At 43.4% G+C, this 16,097-nt stretch overlaps 1 protein-coding gene across 6 annotated transcripts in view; it reads right to left on the bottom strand.

Moving 5' to 3' along the window:
- gria3b (glutamate receptor, ionotropic, AMPA 3b) overlaps nucleotides 1-16,097 on the bottom strand; it is a 203,992-nt gene that overhangs the window by 85,227 nt on the left and 102,668 nt on the right. The window lies entirely within an intron of this gene.

Here is a 16,097-nt window from a genome sequence, read left to right as displayed (position 1 = left end):
GACCAAAGATGAACATTCATTCATTATCTGTAACCCTTATCCAATTCAGGGTCGCAGTGGGTCCAGAGTCTACCTGGAATCATTGGGCGCAATACACCCTGGAGGGGGCGCCAGTGCTTCACAGGGCAACACAGACACACTCACACCTACAGACACTTTTGAGTCGCCAATCAACCTACCAACGTGTGTTTTTGGACTGTGGAAGGAAACCGGAGCACCTGGAGGAAACCCACGCAGACACAGGGGGGACACACCAACTCCTCACAGACAGTCACCCGGAGCGGGAATCAAACCCACAACCTCCAGGTCCCTGGAGCTGTGTGACTGCGACACTACTTGCTGCGCCACTGTGCCACCCCCAAAGATGAACAGTGAGCTGTTATTTGCCAAATAGTGAACCCACATCCATCTACGTTTAACCATTTATCCACCAAGTTCAATCAGCTAACCACTAATAGAATGTTTTTAGACTTAAATGATTATGTGTTGTGTGCCTTAACATGAGAAATGATAAAATTCATATCCTCAGGTCTCAGTGTATTCTTTATCTGGACATTTTCACTGTTAGACAAATTAAAGGTTATTGTTGCCCTTCCTCTCTGTGTTAAAATAATGGTAACAATTTCTCTGAAGCCTGTGTATATAAACCTTTATAAGTGCAGTTATAACTCTTTATAATTTGGTAGTAACACTTTAAGCATGCATTAAACTTCAATAATGCCTCATAAGGCTTTTATAATGTACGATGATTGATTATTTTTTAACGTATAAAAGTATAGATACACAAGTGTCACTACTCATTATGATGCCTATTTAGTGGATAAAGACCTGTGCATAATTCTAAAGCATCTATAATACGTATTCACCATTTCAAACATTATAAATGTTTAAAAGGCCATCGTTGAGTGCTTCAAGTAATTTCTCATTTTTTAAATATATAATATTGTAAACCATCAATCACTTTTCTTGAAATACTCATTGATGGAATTTAAAAAATATATATATTATGTATGTATAATTGTTAACACATACATTTTTCATTTCATAAAATATGAACAAGTCAGTATCTATTTAAAGGCTTTATAAGGAATAGTTACATTTGTGTATAAGTTCAAAAATAATTAATTATATCTCATTATGAGTATTTTAATGCTTTAATAGAGTTTATTAGTACACTTACTGAGCATTATTAGCAAGTTACTGTCACATCTTGACACTCTCTGCTTTGTTTTCCCCTTTCTATTTGGCTCTCTCTTCCCTGTTTTCCTGTCTCTGCACATGGCTTTGTTTATGTTTCACTCTAGCTCCGCCTTTGTTCCGCCTCCTCATCCCTTGTTATCCGTTTCAGCTGTTTCTTGTTAAGTTCATGTATTTAAGCCCTCTTCCCTCACTTCCTGGGATCGGTCATTTTGATTTTGTCTGTTTGCTTGTTTTCTTTGTTTGTTTCATGCTCATGATTCTTCTTAGTGTTTCTCGTTTCTGATTCCTCGTTCCCCGTTCGTTCTCTTACACCTTTTCGTGACCCCCTACTTCGTTTGTGTTTTGAAATGTTTGATCATCTAGCTTGCCCTGTTTCCTGTTCGTTAATGTTATCTCGTGTTTCTCGTTAAGTTCGTTTGTCGTGTTTTCGTTTAAATAAATCATCTGTGTTGTAGCGAGTGTGTCCGCTTCCCGTGATCTTCTCCTCACACCACCCTGACAGAATGACCGATCAAAACAAGGACGCAGCCAACACAGCTCTATCCCTGGGTGAAACCATAAAGACCGCGGAGGATTTACTAAACTTAAGGACTGATGATCAGCCAACAGTTTTACAATCGGTCATGGGAGTACCCAGCGAATTTGAGAACGGACTCAATTGCAAGGGATTTTTATTACAGTGCCGACTGTACTTCAAATTCTTGACCTCTCCTGCTCCACCTGAAATTGTTCAGGTCATCTTTATAAAATCCCTACTAAGAGGAGAGGCGTTGCAGTGGGCAGAAAAACTAATAAAAGTAAAGGCCCTTGAACTCACGGTTGAGACATTTTTAAAACTGATCGAGGAAAGATACTCACAGCCTGCTCCCGAGGACGTCTCTACAGAAACCCCAGCTATGGAGCGCGGATCTACCGGTACCCCTGCTTCCGAGGATAAACCCCTCAGGTCCGGGGAGTTTTTTGGGGGGGCGTTATGGACAGGCGCTGTTAGCCTCATATCACAGGACATGGCAGAGGAGGCTAACAGAGGCGCATCTCCGGGGGAACTACGGTCAGAGAAGTCCCTCGAGAGTGCGCCCAAACCCGCTAAGTCCAAAACGCGTGCTCGGCGAGCAGCACGAGCACCTGCCTCGCTGGGCGTGTCATCTCCTGCTCCCGTAAAAGCGGCACCTCCGGCCGCTCCTGTTCCTGGAAGAGCGGCACCTCCGGCCGCGCCTCTCTTCGTGCCCGCGGCACCTCCGGCCGCGCCTCTCTTCGTGCCCGCGGCACCTCCGGCCGCGCCTGTCTCCATGAGCGCGGTGCCTACAGCCGCGCCTGTCTCCTTGAGAGCAATGCCTCCGGCCGCGCCTGTCTCCTTGAGCGCAGCGCCTCCGGCCGCGCCTGTTTCCCTGAGCGCGGTGCCTACGGCCGCGCCTGTCTTCCTCAGCGCGGCACCTCCGGCCGCGCCTGTCTCCATGGACGACGTCGCAGATTCATCTGCCTCCGTGGACGTCGTCGCACGTTCTACAGTCTTCGTGGACGACGTCGCAGATTCCTCTGCCTCCGTGGATGACGTCGTCGCAGTTCCGTCTGCCTCCGTGGATGACGTCGTCGCAGTTCCGTCTGCCTCCGTGGATGACGTCGTCGCAGTTCCGTATGCCTCCGTGGATGACGTCGTCGCAGTTCCGTATGCCTCCGTGGATGACGTCGTCGCAGTTCCGTATGCCTCCGTGGATGACGTCGTCGCAGATTCCTCTGCCTCAGTGGACGACGTCGCAGATTCCTCTGCCTCCGTGGACGACGTCGCAGATTCCTCTGCCTCCGTGGACGTCGTCGCAGTTCCGCCTGCCTCCGTGGACGTCGTCGCAGGTTCCGCCTGCCTCCGTGGACGTCGTCGCAGGTTCCGCCTGCCTCCGTGGACGTCGTCGCAGTTCCGCCTGCCTCCGTGGACGTCGTCGCAGTTCCGCCTGCCTCCGTGGACGTCGTCGCAGTTCCGCCTGCCTCCGTGGACGTCGTCGCAGTTCCGCCTGCCTCCGTGGACGTCGTCGCAGTTCCGCCTGCCTCCGTGGACGTCGTCGCAGTTCCGTCTGCCTCCGTGGACGTCGTCGCAGGTTCCCCTGTCTCCGTGGACGTCGTCGCAGGGTCTCCAGTCTCCGTGAGTGCGGCTCCCTCAGCTGCTCCTATCTCCGAGACTGTGGCTAAGGCCGTTTCTACCCCTGAGACTGTGGCTAAGGCCGTTTCTGCCCATGACACTGTGGCTCCGGCCGTTTCTGCTCCTGAGACTGTGGCTAAGGCCGCTTCTAAGCCAGTGACTGTGGCTCCGGCCGCTTCGAAGCCTGTGACTGTGGCTCCGGCCGCTTCGAAGCCTGTGACTGTGGCTCCGGCCGCTTCGAAGCCTGTGACTGTGGCTCCGGCCGCTTCGAAGCCTGTGACTGTGGCTCCGGCCGCTTCGAAGCCTGTGACTGTGGCTCCGGCCGCTTCGAAGCCAGTGACTGTGGCTCCGGCCGCTTCGAAGCCAGTGACTGTGGCTCCGGCCGCTTCGAAGCCAGTGACTGTGGCTCCGGCCGCTTCGAAGCCAGTGACTGTGGCTCCGGCCGCTTCGAAGCCAGTGACTGTGGCTCCGGCCGTTTCGAAGCCAGTGACTGTGGCTCCGGCCGTTTCTGAACCTGTGACTGTGGCTACGGCCGTTTCTGCCCCCGAGACTGGGGCTACGGCAGCTCCCGGTCAAACCCGTAGGACGGCCCCAAGGACTTCGGGGCCGATCCCCAGAGCTGTGCCCAGGCTGGTCCCTCAGACATTTCCACGGACATTGGCCAGTCCTGGGTACCACCCAGTTGTTTTTGTCCCTGTATCTGTCCCTGTTCTGGTTCCTGTCTCTGTCCTTGTCCCTGTGCCTTTGTCTGTTTTTGTTTCTGTTCCGGTCCCTGTCACTGTGTTCGTCTCTATCCCTGTTAATGTCTTGGTCCCTGTACCCCTGCCAAGCCCAGTCCAGTTTCCTGTTAGTCCTTTCCAGTCACCTGTTAAAACCCTCTGTCCAGTCTATGTTTCAGTACCCTGTTTCTGCTCCCGTCTTGTCCCAAGTCCAGTCACGTGTATCTGCTCCTGTTTTGTCTCAGTCCCCGTTCAGTGTTCAGCCCAAGGTCCAGTCACGTGTGTTTTCTCCTGCCTTATCTCCGTCTCTTCTCTCTAGTTCTGTCAAGTGTCCGTTTAAGTCTAGTCCCTTGTTCCCATCTCCGTTTCTCTAGCTTGTCTTGAATCTTTTGGTTTCCTGTTTTTGGTTCTTCTGGCCCCCTCCTGCGCCAGCTCCTGGAGAGTCTCGTTTTTCACGCTCCGGGAGTTGCGTGTCTTGGGGGGGGCGTCTGTCACATCTTGACACTCTCTGCTTTGTTTTCCCCTTTCTATTTGGCTCTCTCTTCCCTGTTTTCCTGTCTCTGCACATGGCTTTGTTTATGTTTCACTCTAGCTCCGCCTTTGTTCCGCCTCCTCATCGTTTCCCTTGTTATCCGTTTCAGCTGTTTCTTGTTAAGTTCATGTATTTAAGCCCTCTTCCCTCACTTCCTGGGATCGGTCATTTTGATTCTGTCTGTTTGCTTGTTTTCTTTGTTTGTTTCATGCTCATGATTCTTCTTAGTGTTTCTCGTTTCTGATTCCTCGTTCCCCGTTCGTTCTCTTACACCTTTTCGTGACCCCCTACTTCGTTTGTGTTTTGAATTGTTTGATCATCTAGCTTGCCCTGTTTCCTGTTCGTTAATGTTATCTCGTGTTTCTCGTTAAGTTCGTTTGTCGTGTTTTCGTTTAAATAAATCATCTGTGTTGTAGCGAGTGTGTCCGCTTCCCGTGATCTTCTCCTCACACCACCCTGACAGTTACAAATAGTTTTAAGCACATTTTTAAATAATTATAAATACACGCATAGGAAGTGTTACCAATATTATTATTTTATTAATAATAATAAAAATAAATACAAATTTTAAACCATTCAGAAACCTAAAGTGTAGATTTATTTTAAAGGGGTACCATTCTATTTTGCAACTTCCATAGAAAAGCACTGACCATGTAGACTGAGACGCTCTGAAGCAGCTACACATGAGGCTCAGCACACCATGCAGGCCAGGAGGGTATAAAACTGTATAGCACTGGGTTATGACGCAGTGGTTGGGTGCCATCTGATATATTTGTGAACAGTTGGATGTGTTTCAGCATCAGTACCTGACCTGCCATCAATGTTCCAAACAACAAACAAACCAACTCTCTATTAATATGTATTTAATATTTAAGAACACTCACCAGCCACAAGATTAAAACCACCTCCTTGATTTTACACTCATTGTGCATTCTGTCAGCTTTAATGACCTTGAATGTCCACTTTGTAATTCTACAGTTACAGACAACTACATCTGTTGCTCTGCATACTTGGTTAGCCCACCTTCACCCTATTTTTCAATGATCAGGACCAGCAACAAGGATGTAGTATTGGGCTGCGAGATCATTCTCAGTGCTGCAGTGACACTGACATAGTGGCGGTGTGTTCATGTGTGTTGCCCTGGTACAAGTGCGTCGGACACAGCAGTGCTGCTAGATCTACCCAAAATATCCAGCCAACAGTGTCCTGTGGTCTGTGTCCACTGAAGAAGGACTTGAGGGCTACCAACACACACTGTGCAGCAACAGAAGAGCTACTGTCTCTGACTTTACATCTACAAGGTGGACTGATGAGGAAGTGAGTAGTGTTTAAAATCTCTTTAGATTGCTGTGTCTGATCCACCTTTACCAACAAACACTGGTTCTCTGGATTTTTCTAGTCCTGAGAAATGACCTTGTGCTGTTTTGCTGCCTGTGTGTTTTCTCACTTATAAAGCTAGAATTTCAGCGTTCCAAGCTTTTATTAGCGGACAGTGATGTGTCCAGCAGTTTTTAAGTCTCAGGAACAGTGGAGAGTGTCCTTCAACAGTGAGGTATCAGTATGTGAGGGGGGTTATTTGAGTTAAAGGTGCAAGCCTATGTAAATTCCACTTAGGCGGAGTTCACAAGGTTGACTTTGACGCTGAAATCAGCTTCGTTCCTCGTCCTTGAGATGTGCAAGCACGAGAGGGAGGGGCTCTAAGACGGGTAGAAGACGAAAAGACAAAAGACCCTCCTTTCTTTCTTTCTTTCTTCTGAGCGAGGGAGAGAAAAAATAATGATATCATAGGAATACTGGGAGAACATTTCCATACGTAATTCAGATGATGGAGATATTAGTTGAACCAGGCTCTCCGCTGCAGTGTTACCCCAATGACATTCTTTCAACTGATTTACTCCACAATGAATAGTATGGGTGATAAATTGGCAGGAATAAATTGCCTGGTTTTCCAGTGAGCTCGGCTAAAAGGATTTACTGCTTTCCAATGTACGGGCTAACGCTAATGCTAATCAAGCATAGCCGGGATCTTTCATGAAATGAGAGACAATGTAATTGTTTTCAAATGTATGTGCAGTAACCACCCCCCATCTCCTTCTTCCCCAGCCCTTTTTCATTAAGGCACGAGTGAGCTCGACTTGTCATATCCACAAGAAAGGCCATAGAAATGTCCCGCGATGGTGGACTTTTGCTGACCGTGCTTCCCGAACGCAGATGGGGGATGAAAGCCTGATTCAGGACCGAGATTAATACCAGCGCTCTGCCAGCAATCGGCCATTGGGGGATTATGTAAATGGCCTTAAATGTGGTCTGAATGGCGCCTGGACGGAAAGCATGTATTGTATTGTTCCCCTCGCCTGCGTTATCACTGGACAGACACTGCGTCGACAAAGCAAACTGTCTCGTATGCAAGTTAGTCCTGTGGAACATTCGGATGTCATTGGAAAAGGCTGAACTCCACTTCTGCATCTGTGAATCAGCAGACAGTTCAGCAATTGTGAATGTATTTGTGTGAACTTTTACCACATCCACTAGGGGGCACTGTGATGATTGAAAACTCAGAACCAACTCTACACTCATAAAACTAAAGTGCTACAAAATAATGTTTGCTAATCCATTGAACAGTGTAAAGAACATTAAGATAAAAATGGTTTCAAAGTGGGAACCAAAGAATGTTTTGAAGCAAGCTTATTTTGAATATGTTCAAATTTGTTCATAGTATGCTTGAGCTGTCTATAGATCAATTCCATTGTTTTGAGGTGTATAGTAATGGCCATAAACCCAACAGCAGCAGCAGACAAGAAAGGACACGGAACAGCTATGAAGTATTGTTCAACTTCATTTTCTGGAGTGATGGAGCACCATCCATTATCTTTGGGAAGATGTGGAGTGATCAAGAACTAATCAGCCATCCACCCAAAGCCTGGAGAAATGCTCTGGTTAAAGCACCTATTAAATGCACTGAATGTAAAATTTTATGTGACATGATGTGTTTTTTTTTTTGCATTTACTGTGATTATATACAACTTTATACATGCACCACGCTTACTGAAAAGGCTTTAATTTAAATATATATAATTGTCTTAGGTGCCTTAGACGTCTGCATTGTACTGTATTTTGAGTATTTTCCAGTGAATCTTTAGAGTCAGCTGCCTTCTTAGCCAATGTTTACATAGGCTACTGTCTCAGCAGTCAGTATTCCAAATGACTTTTAGCTTTGGAAGAGAAGGTTATTGGAACACTCCCGTTTGACAGCGATGACGTCAATGCTAGTTGGCCCCCAGTGCATGCAACTGGCGTTTTATATCACTCAGTTCTGTGAGCAGAATTAAGCCAGAGTTTGGTACCACTGTAGGAACAGGGATATACACAGGAGTGTGGACATGAAGTGGTCACATGCTGAAATAAAGACGAGTGTTGCTGACCACTCTGTAACAGAGCTTCTATCATCTGAACACTCTGAGTGGTGTTTCCGAGTCGCCTCAGCAGTTGAGGAAGGATCTGGTGCTCCCTTAAAGGAGCACTATATAATATTTTTACCTTAAAATTATAACTTCACATAGCACAGTGGCCAATAAAGTGATTCTAATTCTAACAGGTCATTGCTACTGGATTAGCATTGCAGAAACTATACTATGTAATTTCTGGAAGAAAGTAAGAAACCCCTCACTTCCTCCCCTTCTACACTGATATTTTAGTACAGTGCTGAAAAATGAATTTTTAATTCCTTTAAAAGAGAATCTTACCTAGTGTTCCTTTAATGTGCAAAATGTAAGTTGGTGGGTGGCTATAAGGGGCGGGCCATTTTGTTTGGCTACAGTTATTAATGCTTAGCATAAGGCTAATTCTGACAGGCCTCTCATCAAAGAGAGCCATTATAGAGTGGGGAAAATAGATTGAGATGGCGTTGTTTTACATAGTAAACACTGACCTTAAAAGGGGCTTTGACTATGAAAAAGCACTATGAAAAATAGATGGTAAAGCAGTATTTTTTGCCATAAAGCATTTCTAATGCATTATGAATATAAATTTCCAGGAAAGATAGTGTTACCCTGGCCTTTATTCCCTTGCTTTTCTTCAAGTGTGTTGCCCACCATGTCGTCCCCACCCCCGAGAACTGACCTTTGGGAGAAGAAAAGCTCTGTGACGAGCCCAAACAACAAAAACGCCACCCATCCGCACGAGTGGAGCATAAGGGCTTTGAAAGGAGTGGTGTGTCCATCACCCAAGCCACATCCAGAAGAATGGAATGTGTGAAGATGAGCAGGAATGACACTCTCATTAAGACAATGTTTCCGCTCCAGCTGGAAGATACAGGAGGGTCATATATGAGCATATAGGAGCATCTATGGCTGATGGAGCTGAGGCCATTTCTCTGCCCACTCGGATAGCCTCAGAAATACTCTCTGTGACTTGACAATGCAAGACACATTCACAGTTCCCTGGCCAAAAAGATTTACTATGTAGTAAGTGACAGAATGAAATGAGCTAAAAGGGGATAAATATTGTGCAAGTCGTCCTCTTTCTATAATCTCTGAGATAGTTTAGCACTACATTCCGGAACATTTCTGTGAATGTTTGATGGCATTAGACTATGAGAACTGATGTGGTACAGATGCTGGACAATTATCTCTGAATCAAAAACCCAACTTAGACTCATCCCATAGTCATTTGATGGTGCTTTATTACGCCAGGAAAATCACATTCCAATGGTGGGGGGCTTTACACTCATCTATCCACAATGGTTCATCCACAGCTGCTCTACAGCAGTACGTTTTAATTCCCATTCGTTAGATGTATAAGTGAAATGCCATGAAATGACCACTGAATCAAAATGATTTTACAGTTATATATTAATCTTTCCAGTCAAATGATTCTGGAAATAACACCCTTGTTCTACATCTCGAGTAGTTTCAGTCTTATAAATTCTTCTGAAACTCTAATTTAACACTACATGCTACAAACTTGCTACAAACTCAATGTCTGCATTCCTCCACCATTAAAATGTAAATTTTTCATCACTTTTGCTTGGTTTCACTGAGCAGAACTCCATAGCTGAGAAAAACATTCATAAGCTATGTATTATTCACATTCACAGGCCATTGGTCTGACACATGAAGCAGCTCCAAAGTTTGGTATCAATGTATTTAATAAAATGAAACGCATATAGTAACTTCATCAAGTATAATTCTAATATAATAATAGTTCTTTGCAATTTTATTTGTTGAATGCAGCAAATAACAGTTGTATATGTCCTAAGGCATTACTTCAACCCCCTTCGAAAAGTTAAGAAGTCTAGTGTCATTACTGTTTTATTGCCATGCTATTAATATGTAACAGAAAACCATTATTCAGTCATTAATTTTCTATAACTGCTTCACTGGGTACAGCAGTGGTTCCCAAAGTGGGAGCTATTGCAGGGAGGGGGTGCACATAATATATGTCCAATGTCACCTACTTTAGTGGAATTACAAGTTACTGATGTGTGAAAATTATTACACATGCCCAAATCCATTAACATACCCCTGAAAGTTTGTATCCACAATCAAACCTCAGGTTTGCCGTGGGTTTAGATCTCTAGATTTATTGTTGTCTTATGGATATGTTAGTTACATGTAAAGCTATAACAACATAATTACACATTTGTCTTACTGATATTAACATATAATGGGTTTTGTGTATCTTGCTGTTATTAACATGTAACAGCAACCATTAAATAATTCTAATTTGATTAACTTTGGAATATTATGCATGTTACAAATCAATACCCCACAAAGATCTTTAACTAGCTTTAGACTGGTGTTATTATAATGTTCTTGATATATTTTTAACACATAACAGGAACATTTTACTGACATAAATTTGAAAGTATTATATAAGTCTGATGCTCTTTTAAACAGATGTAAAGTCTAGTGTTATTACTGTGTTACTGATATGCTATTAGCATATGCAATTATAGTTACATAATGAATGATATTTATGTTAAAAATGCATTCTATATCAACACTTACTCATGGTGATGCAAACCGACATCAGGTAATATAATAGTTCTTGAAAGTTACTGGTCACCGAGCATGTTAAGCTCTACTATGACAGCCTTCGCTGTCCCATCATGTGACTATGTGAGTCTTAGCAAAACAGGGAGGTTTGGAAATGACTACCTTAAGGAGAATACTGGGTGAAAAAGGTTCTATGTTCTCCTAACTGAGCCATTATCTCAGAGCTTACCATGTCTTTGGCTGGTGCTATGTCTCGTGTGAGAGGGTCTCGTGTTTGGAGCTTATTCCAGAGCCCACACGCTTGTGATTAGCATCAAATCAGTCTTTTGACTCTGAAACAGATGATTAATACCGGCACTATCTGAGCGTACTGCTACAAGGCGGATCTGAATGGGAACAACGGAATTCATTTAAGATTCTTAAAAAGATTCCATGCCTCTCCGACTCCACATTTGTATGGAAATTAAGAGATGAAATCTGACTTGGGGTAAATATTCGCGCCCGCATTGGAGGAGCGGCGGTGCTCTTGCCTTCAAAGTCAGCACAAAAGTTTTCTCCCCCAGACATCAAGCCCGGAGATGAAGAAACTATGAAGTAAACACTGAAGTCTGATGAGCTGCAGAAGATGAAACTGTCTGTTGCTTTCCACTGCTTCAAAACAAGGAGGGAACAGAGGGAACAGATTGCTTCACTAATAGCTCATAGCCTTCAAAGCGTTCACACTAGATGTTGAAAGATTTCTGTAAGCATTTGATGGCTACTACCTTCATTAGGCTTGTCAGCTTGATCCTGCACTACATGCTCGGACCATCAGAGACAAACCATGCTGTCTACATGATCATAACTTAGAGTAAGCCTCCCTGTTCAGGACATCAGCTGTGGACTCTTCAATGTTCCCCAATTGTTACACAGATACCAACTTCAAACAAATCAAATTTAAAAAGCACAAGAGCAATTTTAAAGCATAGGGTCTACAATACGAAAGTTGGTTTGTGCATGAAAGCTGTAGGAAGAGATGATTTTGTATTAAAAATGGTTTCTAAGGTATGCACATAAGTCCTGTGGATTAGTCTGTACATGCATCTGTACAAGTCTATGGCTGAACCCCAGTTCTTGAGCCTGACACATCATCAGAAAACAAAAAAAGAGCAGCATTTCAGCAGCACTCCACAGTGATCAAACCTTCTGAACTTAAATGTAAATGAATTTAGAGCGTCGTGCCTCCAAAAGCATTCCATAACCATTATTATTATCACCCACTCTTAACTTGCTGTGATATGAAGCTGAATTCAGCTGCTTATTTGGTGGCTTTTTGTTCAAAACTTCCAGTTCCACCTTAAGTGGAATGTACTTACTTCAACATTTAAGGTGGAACTGAAATTTCTGAGACATCTGCACACTACTAGTGGTGTTTTATGCTTGTTATGAAGTAAAGGGACTGCACAGAAACTAAACTGAAATTAAATTGAGATAATAGAGTGGTTATTATAGCCCTTTGATTGAAGTGTGCCCCTGAAAAAATCACAAGTTTCAAGTGGTGTACAGCTGTACCCCTGTGTCCTAAGAAACACACTCAATCCCTAGACAAAACAGAGGGGTAGGGCTAATATGACTGAAGAATGTGTGTGTGTGTTTCAATATGATATTGTGTTGTATTCTGAGGAACTTTGAATGAAGTTTCTCTTTACTGGACTGGGAATGCTTTACTTAAAAATTGTTATCATTTTGCAAACTTGGACAAGCTTTACAGATAAGGAAAAAATATATAATATAATATGTGTGTGTGTGTGTGTTTACTGAGATAATGATAGCATACTGGGCATTTCTGCATTGTTGACATTTACAACCTTCCTTGGTTCAATTAGCTATGAAAAAACCCAGCTTAGTAGCTGAAGCCTCTGTGAAATGATGTGAATAACTGTCCATGTACCTTGCAGTTAGAGGCTATTTTCCATCTGGTGCTCTGCACTGTTTGTGTTAGCCATTCTGCTGCCAGTGTGTCTAACCACCCACTTTTATCTGACGGTTTTTAAGTGGTGGACTACAGTTGACATTGTAAGGCCTCTGGTGTAAAAATGTTGCTAGAATATAACGAACGAATTAAACTCCTAAGACACTTTTACTTTCTTTGGAACATGGGGGGGTCACCCCCACCCCTACCACCCCCACCACCGATGTGTAGCTACAGCAAGCACTCCGCACCATTACACTCACCATATATCAGGTATTATGTAAACACTGAGAGGTAATACTTATTTATCCAGGGTTGCTTCTGAAATCAAAGAATGCTTCTACTCTTCTGTGAAGGCATTAGATTAAATGCTGGAACAATGCTGTACGGATTCGATGGCTTCAGTCCTGAGATGATTAATGAGCGCAGGTACTGATTTCTGATGATATGATATGTTTAGAATCAACTTCATTCATTCATTCATTCATTCATTCATTATCTGTAACGATTATCCAATTCAGGGTCGTGGTGGGTCCAGAGCCCACCTGGAATCATTGGGCGCAAGGCGAGAATACACCCTGGAGGGGGTGCCAGTCCTTCAAAGGGCAACACACACACTCACACATTCACTCACACACTCACACCTACGGTCACTTTTGAGTCGCCAATCAACCTACCAACGTGTGTTTTTGGACTGTGGGAGGAAACCGGAGCACCCGGAGGAAACCCACGCGGACACAGGGAGAACACACCAACTCCTCACAGACAGTCACCCAGAGCAGGAATCAAACCCACAACCTCCAGGCCCCTGGAGCTGTGTGACTGCGACACTACCTGCTGCGCCAACGTGCCGCCCTAGAATCAACTTAATCATGCATAATTATAAAATATCAATAATACGTATTAAAATTATAAAGAGGTTATAAATATTTAAAATGACATCACTGAGTGCTTCAAGTAAAGTAATTGACATTTTACATGATTGTTTATAATAAATAAATATGAGAAATAACTTTACTTGAAGCACTCAATGATAGCATTTTAAACATTTATAAAGTGGTTAAAATCCTTATTATATATTATAGATATTTTATAATCATGCACAGAACATTATTTATTCATTATAATGTATTGTAACACGTGTCTTACTATATGTTTTAAGTTAAAAAACAATCAACTATTGCTTTATCACTATAAGAGCCTTATTAGGCATTATTGGAGTTTACATGCATGCTTATAAATCATTTATACAAAATTGTAAAGCATTATAACTTCACTTATAAAGGCTTAAAAATACAGGCTTCAGAAAGTGTTACCGAACCATTTAAAAAAACAAACAATATGTTTACATTTGTAAAGAACCTTAAGTTCAAGTGATTGATTTTTAAATCTATAAGTTTTAAGAGTTTTTTCATATGCATCTCTTAAAGAAACATGGTTCTGTATGGAACCGAAAGTGGTTCTTCTATGTTATTGTTCAAATAATATTTAGATCCACTTCTTCACAGGTCATGAGGATGGGGTGGTTTCCATTAAAGAGAAATAAAATGTAGATTTTGCTGATGTTATTTCCTTGGCGTGCTTTGTGTAGGTGGAGCTGATCCTTAAGTGGATGTGGAATGTAAGGCCAACTTCTTGGCAAGTGGTGAAATGAGCGACTCGTAGACGAGGAACTGTGCCAAGCTCGCCATGGAACAGCTCGGTCCAACCTATATTTACAGCATTATGACTGAGAAAGCTTGGACAGGAATGTCACATGTAAACAGCAAACAAATTAACATGGAGCCAGAGCACAGTGTTTGAAACAGCCTCCTCGTTGGCCCACAGCTGAGGGCTGGTGGGGGAATGGAAGGGCTCTCCACAGCCTGTGATACTTTCTTTATCTCCAAATCTGTCAACACTGCTGCTCGCTGGCCAGGAGTGTCAACGATGGTAATGCAATTTCCATTCGACTGCATGAGTTGGGGGATTAAGAAATGTAGAACCCTAAAAGAAAAGTAGACGTCACGGCAACAAGCGAAGGTGGTGGATTTGGAGGGCGAGGACTTGTCAGCGTGTAAGATGGAGAGATTCCAGCGCTGCTGTGTGAATTAGCGAGCAGTCGGCTGTGCGAGGGGGTCGGCTGCGCTGACTCTGCAACGCTCCGGAGCTTTATGGCCTTTTAAAAAGCTCCCGGCTCAAAGGAATGATGATCCCTGAGGAGGGTAATCAGAGCCGGCCTCCCTCTCCCAAGCAGGCACCCGGAATTTATAGATCCTGATAAGGAAATCTTGTCGTTGTCTCCGGAATTTATGTAGCCCAAGTATTAAACTGCCTGCTGAGCCATGTAGCTGAAGCTAGCTTCCCGAAACAGGTGAATTCAGTTCTTAGGGAGTATGTGTAGATTGAAAAGGTGAGGGCTCACAGAATTATCGCTATCTTCAAATCAAGCTTGGCTTGATTTGATGCGGATGCTGTCTGATCAGCTAATGCTCTAGATGTCCACTGGCGCAAGAGCAGAGGGGTATGTCTGCTGTAAATGACCACTGGCAAGGACAGTGTCTTATTGGCACTGCTTTGACACACAATGGCTATGCAAATTCAGACCGGCAAATCATCAAACTTTGATAATAAAGCCTCTGAGTCAATTAACTCCAGCCACTGATCGACTCACACTGGGACATAAATAAGCTAAGTGGCTAAAGCTAAATTCACTTGCACAACAAAAGCCTAGTGAGGTTTTTAATCTCTGAAACTGAACCAAACCTCCAGCGCTCCTGTTACATGAATACTGTGATCAACTTTAGAGTTTGGACACGCCCACTCAGGGAGAGTTTCCTTTGTTTTGGGCCATTTTCCAAAGTCAAAAGTTTGGAACATCTTCCCATTCAATGTTTTGTATTTTTTTATATATTATTTTTATTTTCTACATTGTAAATGAATGTAAAAGACATTAAAACTATGAAGGAACACATATGGAATTATGTAGTAAACAAAAAAGTGTTAAACCAACCACAATATGTTTTATACTTTAGATTCTTCAAAGTAGCCACCCTTTGCTTTGATGAGAGCTTTGCACATTCTCAGCGTTCTCTCAGTCAGCTTCATGAGTTCGTCACCTGGAATGGTTTTCAGTGAACAGCTGTGGCCTCGTCAAGAGTTCATTTGTAGAACCGCTCGCCTTCTGAATGTGTTTGAGGCCATAGCTTTGCTTGTGCAGAAGTAGGGTCTGGTACAGTTCTCTACAGTGAATAGTCCTATTCCACCAACAACTAATGAGACGATGAGTCGAAACTATTGACTGACACTGTATATATGAACTTGTTCTTAATGATTTGGCAGGAAAGTAAACACTCAGTTACACTTACTACAATTTATTAAGACCAAATCAAGTCAATCAAATCCTCACAGCAGCCGTTCCATCATGACTAATTGTAGCAAGAGTTCAGTTGTTTGGTCAGTGACTTTCAAACCAAAGTGTTCTGGAGAAAGCATATCCTGGATCACCACGGTCCCCCTGAACGATGCTATTTCCAGCCGTGTTCCGAATCTCAGACCATTCTAAAGAGGAGAGCTCCAACAAACAGCA

The sequence above is a fragment of the Hoplias malabaricus genome, chromosome 17 (genome assembly GCF_029633855.1).
Source record: "Hoplias malabaricus isolate fHopMal1 chromosome 17, fHopMal1.hap1, whole genome shotgun sequence".
NCBI classification, from domain to species: domain Eukaryota; kingdom Metazoa; phylum Chordata; class Actinopteri; order Characiformes; family Erythrinidae; genus Hoplias; species Hoplias malabaricus.
The sequence above is the reverse complement of the archived record's forward strand: the minus strand, read 5'-3'. Positions and strand labels throughout refer to the sequence as shown.